Source organism: Macrotis lagotis, chromosome X (genome assembly GCF_037893015.1).
Source record: "Macrotis lagotis isolate mMagLag1 chromosome X, bilby.v1.9.chrom.fasta, whole genome shotgun sequence".
Classification (NCBI taxonomy): domain Eukaryota; kingdom Metazoa; phylum Chordata; class Mammalia; order Peramelemorphia; family Peramelidae; genus Macrotis; species Macrotis lagotis.
Window position 1 is genome coordinate 588,499,932 of NC_133666.1, and position 14,827 is coordinate 588,514,758.

General features: G+C 38.6%; 1 protein-coding gene across 1 annotated transcript in view; it reads left to right on the top strand.

Annotated features, from left to right (window-relative positions):
• NSMCE2 (NSE2 (MMS21) homolog, SMC5-SMC6 complex SUMO ligase) overlaps positions 1-14,827 on the top strand; it is a 281,655-nt gene that overhangs the window by 90,358 nt on the left and 176,470 nt on the right. The window lies entirely within an intron of this gene.

The following is a 14,827-nucleotide window of genomic DNA, read 5'->3' on the forward strand; positions in this document are numbered from 1 at the left end:
ATTTAATAAAATTAAATTTATGCAAAAAAATTTGAAAAGGTAAAATTAATCATCAAAGTGTACACGGTTCTTCTTTGCTTGTATATTAGCTACCCCTTCAATGCTCAATCAGAAAACATCCTGCATGGCAGTGGGAAGTCTACCAAACTTCAGGACAGCTATAAACTAGACTTTTATGACTTAAATCAAAAGCAAACCATGACCAGTGGTTCAAGTCCTGATCCCTGAACTAATTAAGTATTGAGAACAGGATCTATACTGTCTATAGTCTCACTAGGCTAGAAGAATCCTCATGTTGCTTTCTCCTTCTCTTTGAATCTTTTCCATAGATTCTCCATAAAGGATCCTCTCAATATGCCAGGAACCTTCTTTTAAGATCTTGTCAACTTTTATGAATAACAGTGGTGTACCCAGTCTTTTGATTTGTTATCTAGTTCCCTTGCCTTAGGTCCAGGTCACCTTTTCCAGCTACTTATTTCCTTTATGGTTTTTTGTTGTGGTTTTTTTGTTGTTTTTTTTTTATGTTTTTGCGAGGCCAATGGAGTTAAGTGGCTTGCCCAAGGCCACACAGCTAGGTAATTCTTAAGTGTGTGAGGCCACATTTGAATCTAGGGCTGGTGCTCTATTCACTGAGCTACCTAGCTGCCCCTTCTTTATGTTTAATATTATGCAACATCTTGTTCATAGACCATCATTATAAATATGCCAAAGCCTACTTGCACCTTACCTGTGTTTTAGAATGGAAATTTTTTGAGGGATTTCCCCTTTTTTTGTTTTTGATATACTTAGTACCTTGCACTTATGGTGCTTAATAACTGCTTGTTGTTTTATTGATGTCTTCTATTGTGAAGACAATATGGGACACTTTTGACTTTCGAGATCTTCAGGCTTCTGCCTCTGTCCTAGTTGTTTTGTCACCTCTCTAGATCTAGTTTTGATAGAATTATACCCAAACGTTGTACCTGCCCTTCCTTTCCTTCAAATGCTCTTTAGCCGGTTGTAGCAGTGCTTATACAGACATCATGGTAATGTCCCATGATTGACAGTCTTAAAGTATTTTCAGAGGAAACTTGTATTGAAAAAAATTGGGTCTCTGGGTTAGCACCTTGAGATCATTAAAAGAACTGTACAATATTGCAAATAAGTTCCTTTTACCTCTGTCTGCCATTAATACTGATGAAATAATTATGTTAACTGAGTGTTTGGTTGATTGGGTCTTGTCCTTTGTTATGAAAGACCACCAAAATGACATCACTATATTTGAGGCAAATTACAGTGTTGGACTGTGGCTGATCAGACTAATTCAAGCTTGGAATGCACAAATAGTCATGTGAACACCTGAGATGGGTATTCTAAATCTATGTATGTCATGTTTCTTTTGAGCTGCTTTGATTCTGCCTTGCTCATAGAGTGCAGCATCCTCACTGATGACGGCACACCATGCTGGGCATTTCTGTGCCAGTGTCTCTGAAGCTGTATAAGCAGTTCTAAAGTTCTTAAGAGGGGTCCTAATATCACTTCTTCTGAACCCCTTGTGAGTACTTGGCAATTGTATTTCTGGCATTCTAACAACATGCCCAGCCCATCGTAGTTGTGCTGTTTGTAGTAATGTTGGAATGCTTGGTAGTTTAGCTCTTGAAAGGACCTCAGTGTCTGGTATCTTACACTGCCAGGTGGTCTTCAGAATCATTCTAAGACAATTTAAATGAAAGTGATTTATTTTCCTGACATGGCACTGGTAGACGGTCCAGGTTTTGCAGACATATATCTGGGTTCTGGATAGTGGACAATGCTCTTGAGATTTCCCAGTCACCAATGGAGTGAAACTAGACTGTATCCTTGTTACCATCCTTTTTAACATGATGTTTTCTGTCATGTTATCAAACATCTTCACTGAGTATGAACATAGCTTCAAAGTCAGCTTACTGTACTGATGGCAAAATATTCAACTTGAAAAGGCAAGCCAAGACCAAAGTGGAGGGATTGTTGGTGTGTGATCTTCTGTTTGCAGATGACGGTGCACTCAATACAGATTCTGACACTGAGCTACAACAAAGTATGGATTGATTCTCTGCTGTTTGTGTTAATTTTGGTCTAACAGTTAACACCAAGAAAAGACAGGTGTTCTATCAGCCAGAACCACACCATCCATATGTGGAACCATCAATTTCAAATGGAGAAGTTTTGAGTACTGTGGACAAGGACCTTGGCAGTGTCCTTTCCAGGGAGTTACACGTTGTCAATGAGGTTGACACTTGCACTACCAGAGCTAGCTCAGTATAATCATGTAGGCAGTTCTTACTGTCTAAACAGTAGAAATTTTTTTTTTTTCTGGCAATTTTCCTATGTGGATTGTTAGGTTGATTTATTTTGGATTATCATGATCTTTATTAAAGAGGCCCTGTAATATTCAGGTTCTTGTTTCAATTGTACAACATAATACACAATAGGACAATAGGAACTCTTGAGGATCTTACTAAAAGAAATTCCTTCTATTAGAAAAGCATATTTCACAGTAGTGGAGAACAGTCCATCAATAATCATTTTTTAAACAACTACTATATCCCAAACACAGTGCTTAGTCCTGAGAATGTTAAGAAAGAGAAAAAGATAGACATCCTTGGGGTGCTAACATTTTAATGGGGGGGAGAGAACATATAAATAACTATGTAAAAACAAATGATATTAACTGGGGGAAAAAGAGAAAATAATCACTGGTGAGAAGGCACTAGGTCAGGGAAAGCTTCCTGTAAAATGGGGAATTTTAGCTGAGACTCAAAGGAACTCAGGAGACAGAATGCTTCAGTCATGGAGGACAGACGACCAGTGAAAATGGTGGGAGTTGAGAGATGGAGTGTCTTGCCTGAGAAATTGCAAGGAAGGCCGTTGTATGAGTCACAGACTCCACTTTTTAGCAAGAATACATCTTGGATAGTTAAATGATCCTTGAATTGGGATTATTTCTCTGGTTACAGATTTGAAGGAATCTTTTATGATTTTAACATGTTATTGGGAAACTCCTTGTTGGGAGACAGCCTTTAAGGATGTATTTTGTACTACTAAATCATACACTTTTAACTTAAGAGGCAGTGTAGTATGGTAGAGATTTATATGCTGAGTTAGGAAGACCTATTTTCAAATCTTGTATGTGTTCAGTTGTTTTCAGTCATCTTCAACTCGTCATAATCCCATTTAAGTTTTTCTTGGCAGATACTGGAGTGGTTCTCCATTTCCATCTTGCTCCTGAGGAAACTGAGTCAACAAGTAATTTGCTCAGGGACACAGAGTTATTAGTAAGTGTCTGAGGCTAGCTTTGAGACCTAGAAGAAAGTCTTCCTGATTCCAGGGCTGGCATTCATTGAATTCCCTAACTGCCCTATGGGTTCAGACAGATATATGACTCCCAACTCAAGACTCAATTAGAGTCAGTAAACATTTATTTAGTGCCTACTATGTACCAGGCACTATGCTAGTCACTTCTTTATTTTATTTTATTTTATTTTATTTTTTGCAAGACAATGGGTTTAAGTGGCTTGCCCAAGGCCACATGGCTAGGTAATTATTAAGTGTCTGAGGTCGTATTTGAACTCAGGTACTCCTGACTCCAAGGCCAGTGCTCTATCCACTGTGCCACCTAGCCATTGCCCCCCCCCCCCACTAATCACTTCTTACAGTATTATCTCAAGGAACTCACAGAATGATGGGGGGTGGGATGGAGATAACACATAAAAAAAGAAGATGCATTGGGTGTGGACAGGAGTATCTGGCAGCAGGAAAGTGATAAAGTTCTGTAGCTAGGATGGGAAATGATCTTACAGGGTCTAAGTTCTAGTGGTCTTTTCATCTTGTAGAATGATGAATTTCTGTATATAATGAAATTCAGAAGAGCAGGCAGGTAGAAAAATAATGAAGTGGATGCCCTCTTTAAATGGCAGAGTATCTGGGGGAGCTCTTTCATATCCACCTTCCAAGGTCTCTAATCAGCGAATGGGAGGGGACCCAGAGGCAGAAATTGCTGAGAAGGTCTGAGGTTCTGACTTGATTCATCTTGCAGAATGATGAGTTTCTGGAAATCATGAAGTCCAGAACAGCTGGGTGGGAAATACTATACAGATTAAATGTTTAGATTAAATCATTTAATCTCTTTCAACCTGATTTCTTGACCTGAAAATTGGTGTGATAATATCATCTATCTTATTGAGTTGTTATAAAGATAAAAATAAAAATTATATAAAGCATTTTGAAGGTTTTAAAAATATTATGCAAATGTAAGTTATAATGAGTAATAAAATGAATAAATCTTCGATGTCTCCCAGCATTCTGGCATATATTTCAGTGTTATGTATTTGTTCTGGTCCTGATACTCTAACTTTGTCTTTGACTATGAAATTTCTTCTTCTCATGAAGCTTTTTTGGGTCCAAGAAGTCAAATGCTGTGGTTCCTCTGTCATTTACATTGAAAACAAATTATAGACACACTAACAATTTTGTGTCCCCTTTCCTTATATTTGTTGCTCTGCCATTTTTAATCCATAAATTAAACTCTTGGGATAATGTGACTTATTTGAATTTCACAGTAAGTATTCTGTAGAATTTTTTCCCTACTCCCATTGCCCTGGTATTCATGAAATGTTCAAAGAATCAGAAGCAGCGTGTCCTGTGTTCTGTATATGGAAGAGGATTGAGTGAAATTAACAAAAGGTAGGCTGTGATCTGCACCAGCAGAGGGAGCGTCACTACCATCTAACTATTGAAATAGTTACTACTTTATTTCCAGGGTGATATAGAAACTGTGTCATATATGATATCCCAAAATATTTTTATATAAGCATAAAAATATGAGTATTTTCCCTCAAGTAAGCAGTCTCGCTCTCTGTGTGTGTTTACCAAATCAGAAGCTTCTTTATGTCTTTAGCTCATTTGGAGTGCTGGGTCCTTTATCTGAAGGGTTCTGTCTTGCCTGGACACAAAAAAGAGAGTCTGATATAATGGGCCTTTTTTGTTTGTTTATTTTCAGTATCTGTCACTCTTATGAACTGTTCTAGGCCCCTTCTTAGAAAATGAACTGTCAAAAAAAAAAAGTGAACTGTCCACATGATTTTTTTCTCATTTTCTCTGCTGGTGACCTGCAGGACAGGCAATTAAATGTACAATTACTTTTTTTTATTATTTAGGATTTCATCAGTGGTCTTTTTAAGATATAAACAGAGAAAATGAAAAACTTGAAAAAGAAGAGAGAAGCTTCATTTTGTAGCAATGATATAGGTAGAAACTTAGTTGAGTAATTTCCAAGCAATCATTTTGTAGGTGAACATTAAATTCTCTCCAAAGTAAGGTATGCTCACTGTGGCATTAGGTTTCTCACATGTCTTTTGTGTTCCTTATTTGTATTATTTATGATAGTCCCTTTCTGATACCAGGAGCAAAAAAGAACCATTCAGAATTATGATTTGGATATTAGGGTTAACATTTCATGGAGACTGGTACTTCGAAATTTCCTTGGACTGGTGTGTAGACCAAAGAAATAAAAGCTACCACCTTCTCACTCAATCCTAGGGGACTAAAGTATATTTGAAGATGACAGACTGTTATTTCAGCTGTTTCAACCATTTACTAATTGCTCACTACACATCAGGCAGTGTGTTGAGCATTAGAGATGTTTTAAAAAAAGACAAAAAACAACTCCTGCCCTCAGGGAACTTAGGGAGACTAATGTAGATAATTGGGTACATGCAAAATAGATACAGAATAGATGAAAGTACTCTGCCATGATGACTGGGAGTCATCTCAAAATTTTAGGGTTGGATTTAGAGATCTGGAAATCAATTGTTTGGAAATAGTAATTGAAAAAAAGGTATTGAATCAAAATTTTTACTTAATTTTACCAGCTGTAACCTGACAGTCTTAAATTTTGTTGATCCCTAGTGTGGGACAAACCAAAAAAAAAAAACAAACAAGAAAAAAAGGGAATTTTAATTTTATTGACAGTTTTATTTTTTGTTTGCTCAGATTAGATTGTTTATTTGCTTATAATCCTAGAATTGTACTTTGAAACAACCCTTATCTTCTTATAGCATCTCAAGTAAAACAATTAATAAATGAGAATCAGTCTTTTAAAGAACTAAAGTTATTCCAAAGCCTCTTTATCTAACTATTCAGGTGTTTAAGAACCCTTGCTTCCAGCAAACAGTTTCTATAATTAACTTAAAGTGAATAAAAAAATTTATTAAACATCTGCTCCATGTCAGCTGCTTTGTTGATTGCTGGGGCTACAAATGTGAAACCTTTCTTGGCACTCAGGAAATCTACCTTCTGAGAGGGAGAGTGGACAATGCACATAGGGAAATGATGCTTATGGAAGGGAGATTTGAGTGTAGTTTTAAGAGCCAGGAATGGAAAGCATTTCTGGAGAAGGAAGAGGCCAGGAATTCAAGTGTCAAAAGAAATGAGGTGGAAAGTGGGTAGAATAAAAATGGGGACTTCTAGGAGATTGAGAGCTCAGATAGCTTATCTCCTCCTAGGTTTGAATTTTGGAGGTTGGGTTTGGAGAGTGAACAGATGACAGCAGAAGGTTTGAAAATTATTAAAAGAAAGAAAGATATCAAAAATCAAAAGCATAGATCACAGATACTACATTGTAGAATATTAAGAGTGCCTTAAAATCATCTTATTGAACTTCCTCATTTTAGAGATAAAGAAACAAGATCCAGAAAGGCTAACTGATTTGACAGAAGTCACGCAATGAATCATTAAGATGATGCGGATGATAGTATCCTTGTTGGTGACCTACTTGAGTGGATTGGAAAGAATATATTTATATAGTCTTTGATTATCATTTATGAAAAGAATTATATCTTTTTAAATTTATTTTTTATTCTCATTTTGTACAAATTTTTTTTACATTAATAAAATATTCTTGTTTACAAGTAAACAAAATAGCCCTCCTCCCCCATGAATATAGATAGACTTGCTTGGGTGAAAAAAGGAAAGGGGAGAGAAAAAAATTAAAATAAAAAAAATAGTAATAGTAATAATTGTAGGTATGGCCAAGTGGCGCAATGGACAAAGCACCAGCCCTGGAGCCACGAGCACCCAAGTCCATATCCAGCCTTGTAAACCCAACAATCACCCAGCCGTGGGACATGCAAGCCACCTGATCCCCACTGCCCTGCAAAAACCAAAATAAAAAAAAAAAAAGACCCAAAATAAAATAAAATAGTAATAATAGTAGGGGTGGCTGGGTGGCAGACAGAGCATTGGCCCTTGAGCCAGGAGCACCTGGGTCCAAATCCGGCCCCAAACACCCAAAGATCACCCCGCTATGTGGCCCCAGGCAGGCTATCCAGCCCCACTTACCCTGAACCCTCCCCCAGATAATCATAACAAAAAATGTGCTTGAGTCTTTGTTCCAACACCAACAACTCTGTCACGGGTACATCTCATTCTTTATGATAAGTTCATCACAAAGTTATTTCCATATTTTTCCACTGTTGCCATTGCTGATCGCAACTCCCTCCTTTCTTATTTCTCCACTACCATGTACTCTATTTTCTCTCTCCTTTTACTCTGACTCTGCTGTAGGGTCGTTGACTGGCTCAGCATACAGATCCCTGGTTCTGGGGCTAAGAAGCCCTGAGCCCCCATACCACCCCTTAGGCCCAGAATCCACCTGGCCTTATGGTCCTGGGCAGGCCTTTCAATCCCAGCCCCTTGCAAGAAGTAAGAAAGAAAACGTGTTATATCTGGCCACTCTTCCCCCATGGTCCATCCTCTCCTCCTTTATTCACATCCCCACCCTTTCCCCCTGCTCCCCGCTCCTTCTTACTCCAGATGTCTATACCCCATTGAGTATATATGCTATTTCCTCTCCTAGCCATCTCTGATGAGAGCAAAGGTTCCCTCATTCCCCCTTGCCTCCCCCCTTCCATATCATTGCAATAGCTTATTGTAATTAAAAAAATCTTATGTGAAATATCTTGGACTATTCCCCCTCTTCTTTTTCTTTCTCCCATTCCATTTCCATTTTTTTCTATTGACTCCATTTTTACACCATATTTTATCTTCGAATTCAGCTTTCTCCTGTGCTTCAACTATAAAAGCTCTCTCTACCTGCTCTATTAACTGAGAAGGTTCATATGAGTATTATCAGTGTCATTTTTTCTATGCAGGAATACATGCAGTTCATCCTCATTAAGTCCCTCATATTTCCCCCCTCTCCTCCAATCTCCATGCTTCACCTGAGTCCTGTATCTGAAGATCAAACCTTCTGTTCAGCTCTGGCCATTCCAAAAGGAACATTTGAAATTCCCCTGGTTCATTGAAAGTCCATCTTTTTTCCCTGGAAGAGGACATTCAGCCTTGCTGGGTAGTTCATTCTTGGCTGTATTCTAAGCTCTCTTGCCTTCTGGTATATTGTTTTTCCAAGCCCTACGAGCTTCCAATGTAGCTGCTGCTAAGTCCTGTGTGATCCTGACTGCAGCTCCATGATATTTGAACTGTGTTCTTCTGGCTGCTTGTAATATTTTTTCTTTGACTTGGGAGTTCTGGAACTTGGCTATAATATTCCTAGGGGTTGGTTTTTTGGGATCTCTTTCTCTGGGGGATCGGTGGATTCTCTCCATTTCTATTTTGCCCTCTGCTTCTAGAATATCAGGGCAATTTTCCTGTAGTAATTCTTTGAAAATGATGTCAAGGCTCTTTTCCTGATCATGACTTTCAGGTATTCCAATAATTTTTAAATTATCTTTCCTAAGTCTGTTTTCCATATCAGTTGTTTTTTCAATGAGATATTTCACATTTTCTTCTAATTTTTCATTTTTTTGGTTTTGAGGTATTGATTCCTGATTTCTGGTAAATTCATCACTCTCCCTGAATTCTATTCTTTGTCTGAAGGATTTGTTCTCCTCAGAGAGTTTTCTTATCTCTTTTTCCATCTTGTGAAATTTGCTTTTTAAAGCATTCTTCTCCTCAATAACTTTTTGAACTGTTTTATCCATTTGACCTAAGCTGGTTTTTAGCATGCTATTTTCTTCAGCATTTTTTTGGACTTCCTTGACTAAGCTGCTGACTTCATTTTCATGTTTTTCCTGCATTTCTCTCCTTTCTTTTCCCAGTTTTTCTTCCAACTCCCTCATTTGATTTTCAAAGTCTTTTTTGAGCTCTGTCATAGCCTGAGCCCAATTTCTGTTTTTCTTGGAGTTTTTAGATGCAGGAGCTTGTGCTTCCTCATCTTCAGACTGAGTATTTTGGTCCTTCTTGGGCTCATTTGCAAAATATTTCTCAATAGTCTTCCTTTTGTTTCTCTGCTTGCTCATTTTCCCAGCCTGGGCCTGGTTTGGGGGTGCTTCCTGAGCTTTTGGGACACTCCCACAAGGGTCTCAGTGTGTGAGGCTCTGTCCTCCCTCCTGGTCTGTGAATGACCATAAGCCCTGCCCTCTGCCACGGGGCTGAGGTGGGGGGGGGGGCGGGCCTAGACTGCGATCAGCATCTCAATGTGGTCAGAGCCCCAGAGTCCTGTTCCAGGGGCAAAGGACAGAGCTCACAGTTTCTCTTCACTCCCTTCCCTCAGCTCAATGGGCTTATGCCCTGGGGGCTCCTGCTTACGGGCTCAACCTGCTTATGTTTCCGGATCTGGGCTGCAGAAAGACCAAGCTGCTCACTGTGTTCCCCAAGGGCTGGGCTCCACGTGCTGGCTCTGGCAGAGGTCCTCTGCTGTTTACCCACTTTGTGCTCAGTGCTCCTCAGGGTGCAGCTCAGGAGACTCCCCCACTGCTGTGAGCTGAGAGTCCCAGCGCCCTGGGGCTGCCTCCGGGAGGCTGAAGTTCTTTGGCTCTGGCAGGCCGCCCCTCCGACCCCAGGGAGCAGAGCCTTTCTGCTCTTTTCCAGGTTACCTTGAGTAGGAGAACTGCCTCACTGGGTCCCTTTGTGGGTTCTGTCTCTCGAAAGTTTAGTTAGTGTCCTTAGCTGATGAGTTTTATCAGAGAGCTCTTAAGACTGGATCCCTTCTTGTTGCCATCTTGGCTCCGCCCCTATATTATATCTTAATTGTCTAAAGTAGAAATTATAGAAGAAAGACAGAAGGTAATTAATAGTATGTAGTAAAGCAACTGGCAATCTTCTCATTGTATTAACATTGATCAGTCTCTAACAGATATATCTATTTCTAGAATCTTCCATTGAATAGGGCTATGAAAAACAGACTTGGTAAAAAACCTTTTTTAGGGATAAGGCTTCACAAACTAAGCCCTAGAAGATTAGCATTTAACACAGGACAGGAACATAGTTGAGTGGATCGCATAAATTAATATATCAATTAATATATGTAATATATTATGTTAATATCATATATTAATATATTAATAAAATATTAATAAAATATAATAATAATTAATGTTTATTGATTAATTTTGGAGTCATAGAGCAATTGGTATTGCTCGGAATGAAAAGGTAGAAATAGTAACTAATTGTTCTTTATGGGGGAAACATTAAAAATTTCAGTATTAAGAATTTATATATTTTTAAATTTTTATTTATTTAAGGCAATGGAGTTAAGTGACTTGCCCAAGGTCACACAGCTTGGCAATTATTAAGTGTCTGAGGCTGGATTTTAACTCAGATCCTCCTGACTCCAGGGCTGGTGCTCCATCCACTACACCACTGAGCTGCCCCAGTATTAAGAATTTAGATTAGAACCTTCTGGCAGGAATAGTAACATGAAGGATTCTACAAAATTCAGCTTCCCTAAAAAAATACTCCAGCACTAGAAGAAATAAAGTTTTAATACAATTTGAGAGGAAATAGCAATACTAATTTCTAATAACAGGATCAGAAAACCATCATTCTATTGGGTGCTAGTGCCCTAGGCTAACCTCTTCTCAACCTTGCAGGATCCCTTTACTGGCTATACTAGGCATGGAGACACCATATTTTCTTTTTCCCTCCATCTGTCTCCTGACCTGACCTGCCTGCAGGGACAGAAAAGAAATACTTCTACTGCTTCTCATAACTGATCCCCTAGTGATGTTAATAGCTTTCCAGAATTCATTTGGCAGTGATTAATGAACTCCTACCCAATTATACCCTCTCCACCCCATTTATCTTGAACACTGACTGTCATTTCACAAACCTATTGTTAAACTCACAACCCAGTTGTGACTCCATTATCCCCTCAAGATGATGCACTTTAAAGCTATCCACCCCATCCAGTATGGCACTCAATAGATTGTTAAGTTGCTTTCATCTTAAATCTTTTCCTTTCTTACTTGCTCCTTTCATCTTTTGACTCTTCCTGAGACCTGGCTCCCTCCCTATGTAGGTAGCCTCCCTAGCCATCCTTTCTGACACTGGTTGCACTTTCATTCATTCCTCCCAGTTTGTTGATTAAGGGGATGATTTGGTATACTTCTTGCTCCTTATTGCCACTCTCATTCTCCCTCCATCACTCAATAATTTCTCTTCCTTTGATGTTCATTCAATCCAATCAAAATTTGGTAGCTGTCATCTACTATCCTCTAAGACATTTCCCTTCATCCTTTGAGTTCAGTCCATGCATGACTCATAGTCCTTCCCAGCTCCTGCCCTTATATTAGAGAACTTCAACATACATATTTTTCATCCCTCTATTTCTTTACCTTGCTTATTTCCCTTCATATACCCCTCCAGCCCACTCTAGCAACCCATGGAGAAGGTCATACTCTTGATCTTACCATCCCCCATAAATGCTCTCTTCAATGTTTTGAACTTTGAAATTCCTTTATTTCTTGTCATGTCACTTTTGCTCCCTGCCTTGCAATGCCAAACCCTGTTCTTCATCCTCTTGGCTCTTAGTGTTTTCCCAGACCATCTTTCTTGCACTGACTATGCACTGCTTCCTTCTTAACCTTGATGCCTTAGTGAACCACCATAATGTTACACTGTCTTTATCCCTTGACTTCCTTGTTTCCTTATTGTTTTTAGTCTTATCCTGCCAAGTCTTGGCCTGGGACAATTTTCACCATCTGCTGCCTTTGTTTCCTACTCATGTGTTTCTGAATGAAGCTGGAGAAAATCAAAAAACCTTGCTTATTGGATCCACTGCCAATGTGGGTTATCTCAGTCAAGCTCTTCACTCTGACAAGACAGTCCTTTTACACTTCCCTGACTCACTCTCCCAAGCATCACAGTAGTGCTTCCAAACCTTTTTGCCCCTCCTTAAACTTTGCATAGCTCTCCTTGCTTCTTTCTCAGCTGAAAAACTTGTCTAATTTTGCTGAAAATGGTTGAGGTCATTTACCAGGAGCTTCCTCTTTTCTTTTCCACTATCTGTGCCTTTATCCATTGCCTGACATAATGACTTGATAAAAATAAATCCTTCTTCATGCACAATAGATCCCATTTGTCTTCTCTATTGCCCCCTCTATAATTCCTACTCTTTTTTTTTTTTTATTTTCAGTCTCTCCTCAGTTGCTGGCTACGTTGCAATTGCCTATAAACTTTCCCATGTCTTTCCCAACCTCAAAAAATATTCATTCCCCATCCATTTCCATTAACTGGCTTCCTATGTCTCTCATGCTTTTAATGACCAAACATTTTTATAAGGTCATCTTTAACAGGGACCTCAGCTTCCTTTCCTCTCACTCTGTTCTTTACTTTCTATAGTCTGGCTTCATCATTCAACCAAAACTCCACTCTCCAGAGTTACTAATAATCTCTGAACTGTCAAATCTAATGATTGTTTCTCAGTTCTCGTCCTTCTTGACCTCTGCACACTTTGATATGTTGATCACATTTTTTCTTCCATGATACTTTTTTTTCTCTTAAGTTCTAATGGCTCCACTGGTGACAATCCTCTGGTGATTGTTTCTAGTATCCTGTATGCATGGCTTGTTTGTACATAGTAATTTGCATGTTGTCTCTCCTATTAGACTATAAATTCCTTAAGAGCACAAATGGTCTTTTAGAATTATCTTTTACTTTTTTTCATATTTCGAGTGAGCTTGCTATAGTATCTGGCTCATAATTGTTTTAATTCTGGGAATTTGAACTCAGTTTCCTTTTTTGAATTTTTATCCAAATCATAACCACAAATCATGGGTTCTATCCTGGACCACCTTCTCTTCTCCCTCTATTTTACTTGTTATCTCACCAGTTCACATGGATTCACTTATCATTCTTATATTGATCATTCTCTTATTTACTGATTCCTGACCTTTTTTGTTGACTTTCAATCTTGCGTCTCCAGTTGCCTTTTAAATATCTCAAACTGAATTTTTTAAAAAGATTTTATTTATTTTGAGTTTTACAATTTTTCCTCCATTCTTGTCTCCTTCCCTCTACCCCCCTCCCCACAGAAGGCAATTTGCCAGTCTTTACATTGTTTCCATGGTACATTGATCCAAATTGAATGTGATGAGAGAGAAATCATATCCTTAAGACAGAAACAAAGTATAAGAGATAGCAAGATCAGACAATAAGATATCATGTTTTGTTTTGTTTTTTTCCTAAGTTTTAAAGGTAATAGTCCTTGGTCTTTGTTCAAACTCCACAGTTCTTTCTCTGGATACAGATGGTATTCTCCATCACAGGCAGTCCCAAATTGTCCCTGATTGTTGCCCTGATGGAATGAGCAAGTCCATCAAGGTTGATCATCACCCCCATGATGCTGTTAGGGTGTACAGTGCTTTTCTGGTAGGGTGTACAGTGCTTTTCTGGTTCTGCTCATCTCACTCAGCATCAGGTCATGCAAATCCCTCCAGGCTTCCCTGAATTCCCATCCCTCCTGGTTCCTAATAGAACAATAGTGTTCCATGACATACATGTACCACAGTTTGCTAAGCCATTCCCTAGTTGAAGGACATTTACTTGATTTCCAATTCTTTGCCACCACAAACAGGGCTGCTATGAATATTTTTGTACAAGTGATGTTTTTACCCTTTTTCATCATCTCTTCAGTGTATAGACCCAGTAGTGGTATTGCTGGATCAAAGGGTATGCACATTTTTGCTGTCTTTGGGCATAGTTCCAGACATCTCTTCAGAAAGGTTGAATTAGATCACAGCTCCACCAGCAATGTATTAGTGTCCCAGATTTCTCACAACCCTTCCAACAATGATCATTGTCCTTTCTGGTCATATTGGCCAGTTTGAGAGGTGTGAGGTGGTACCTCAGAGAAGCTTTAATTTGCATTTCTCTAATGAGTAATGATTTAGAGCAATTTTCATATGAATATGAATTGCTTTGATCTAATCTGTAAATTGCCTTTGTATATCCTTTGACCATTTGTCAATTGGTCAATTTTTTTTTAATTTGACTCAGTTCTCTGTGTATTTTAGAAATGAGTCTTTTGTCAGAAATGCTAGTTGTAAAGATTATTTCCAAGTTTACTACATTTTTTTTGATCTTGTTACAGTGGTCAAAAAGAATTTATATAACTATCTAAAAAAATAACTCATTATACTTTTTGCCCTAAGCGCTCCCCAAAATGTCTGTATTATTGTTAGTAGTACCTCTATCTTCCCTTGTCACCCAGACTTGCAACCTGGATATCATGCTCTACTCTTTACCATCTTTCATTCCCTTTTCACTCTACTATAATCAATCTGTAGCCAGGCCCTATCAATTTTGCCGTTGCATTGTCTCTTGAGTATATTCCCCTCTCTTCTTGTAACATCCTAGTGTAGGTCCTTATTACCTCAGACCTAGACTATTGTAATAGTCTGTTGCACCAAACCTTCCCCACTCCAAAATATTCCCCACCTAGTTATGAAAATCATTGTCCTAAAGTTTGGGCAGAACCCCCAAATTCAAGTAACTTTCTATCACCTCAAGATGAAATATAAAATTTTCCATT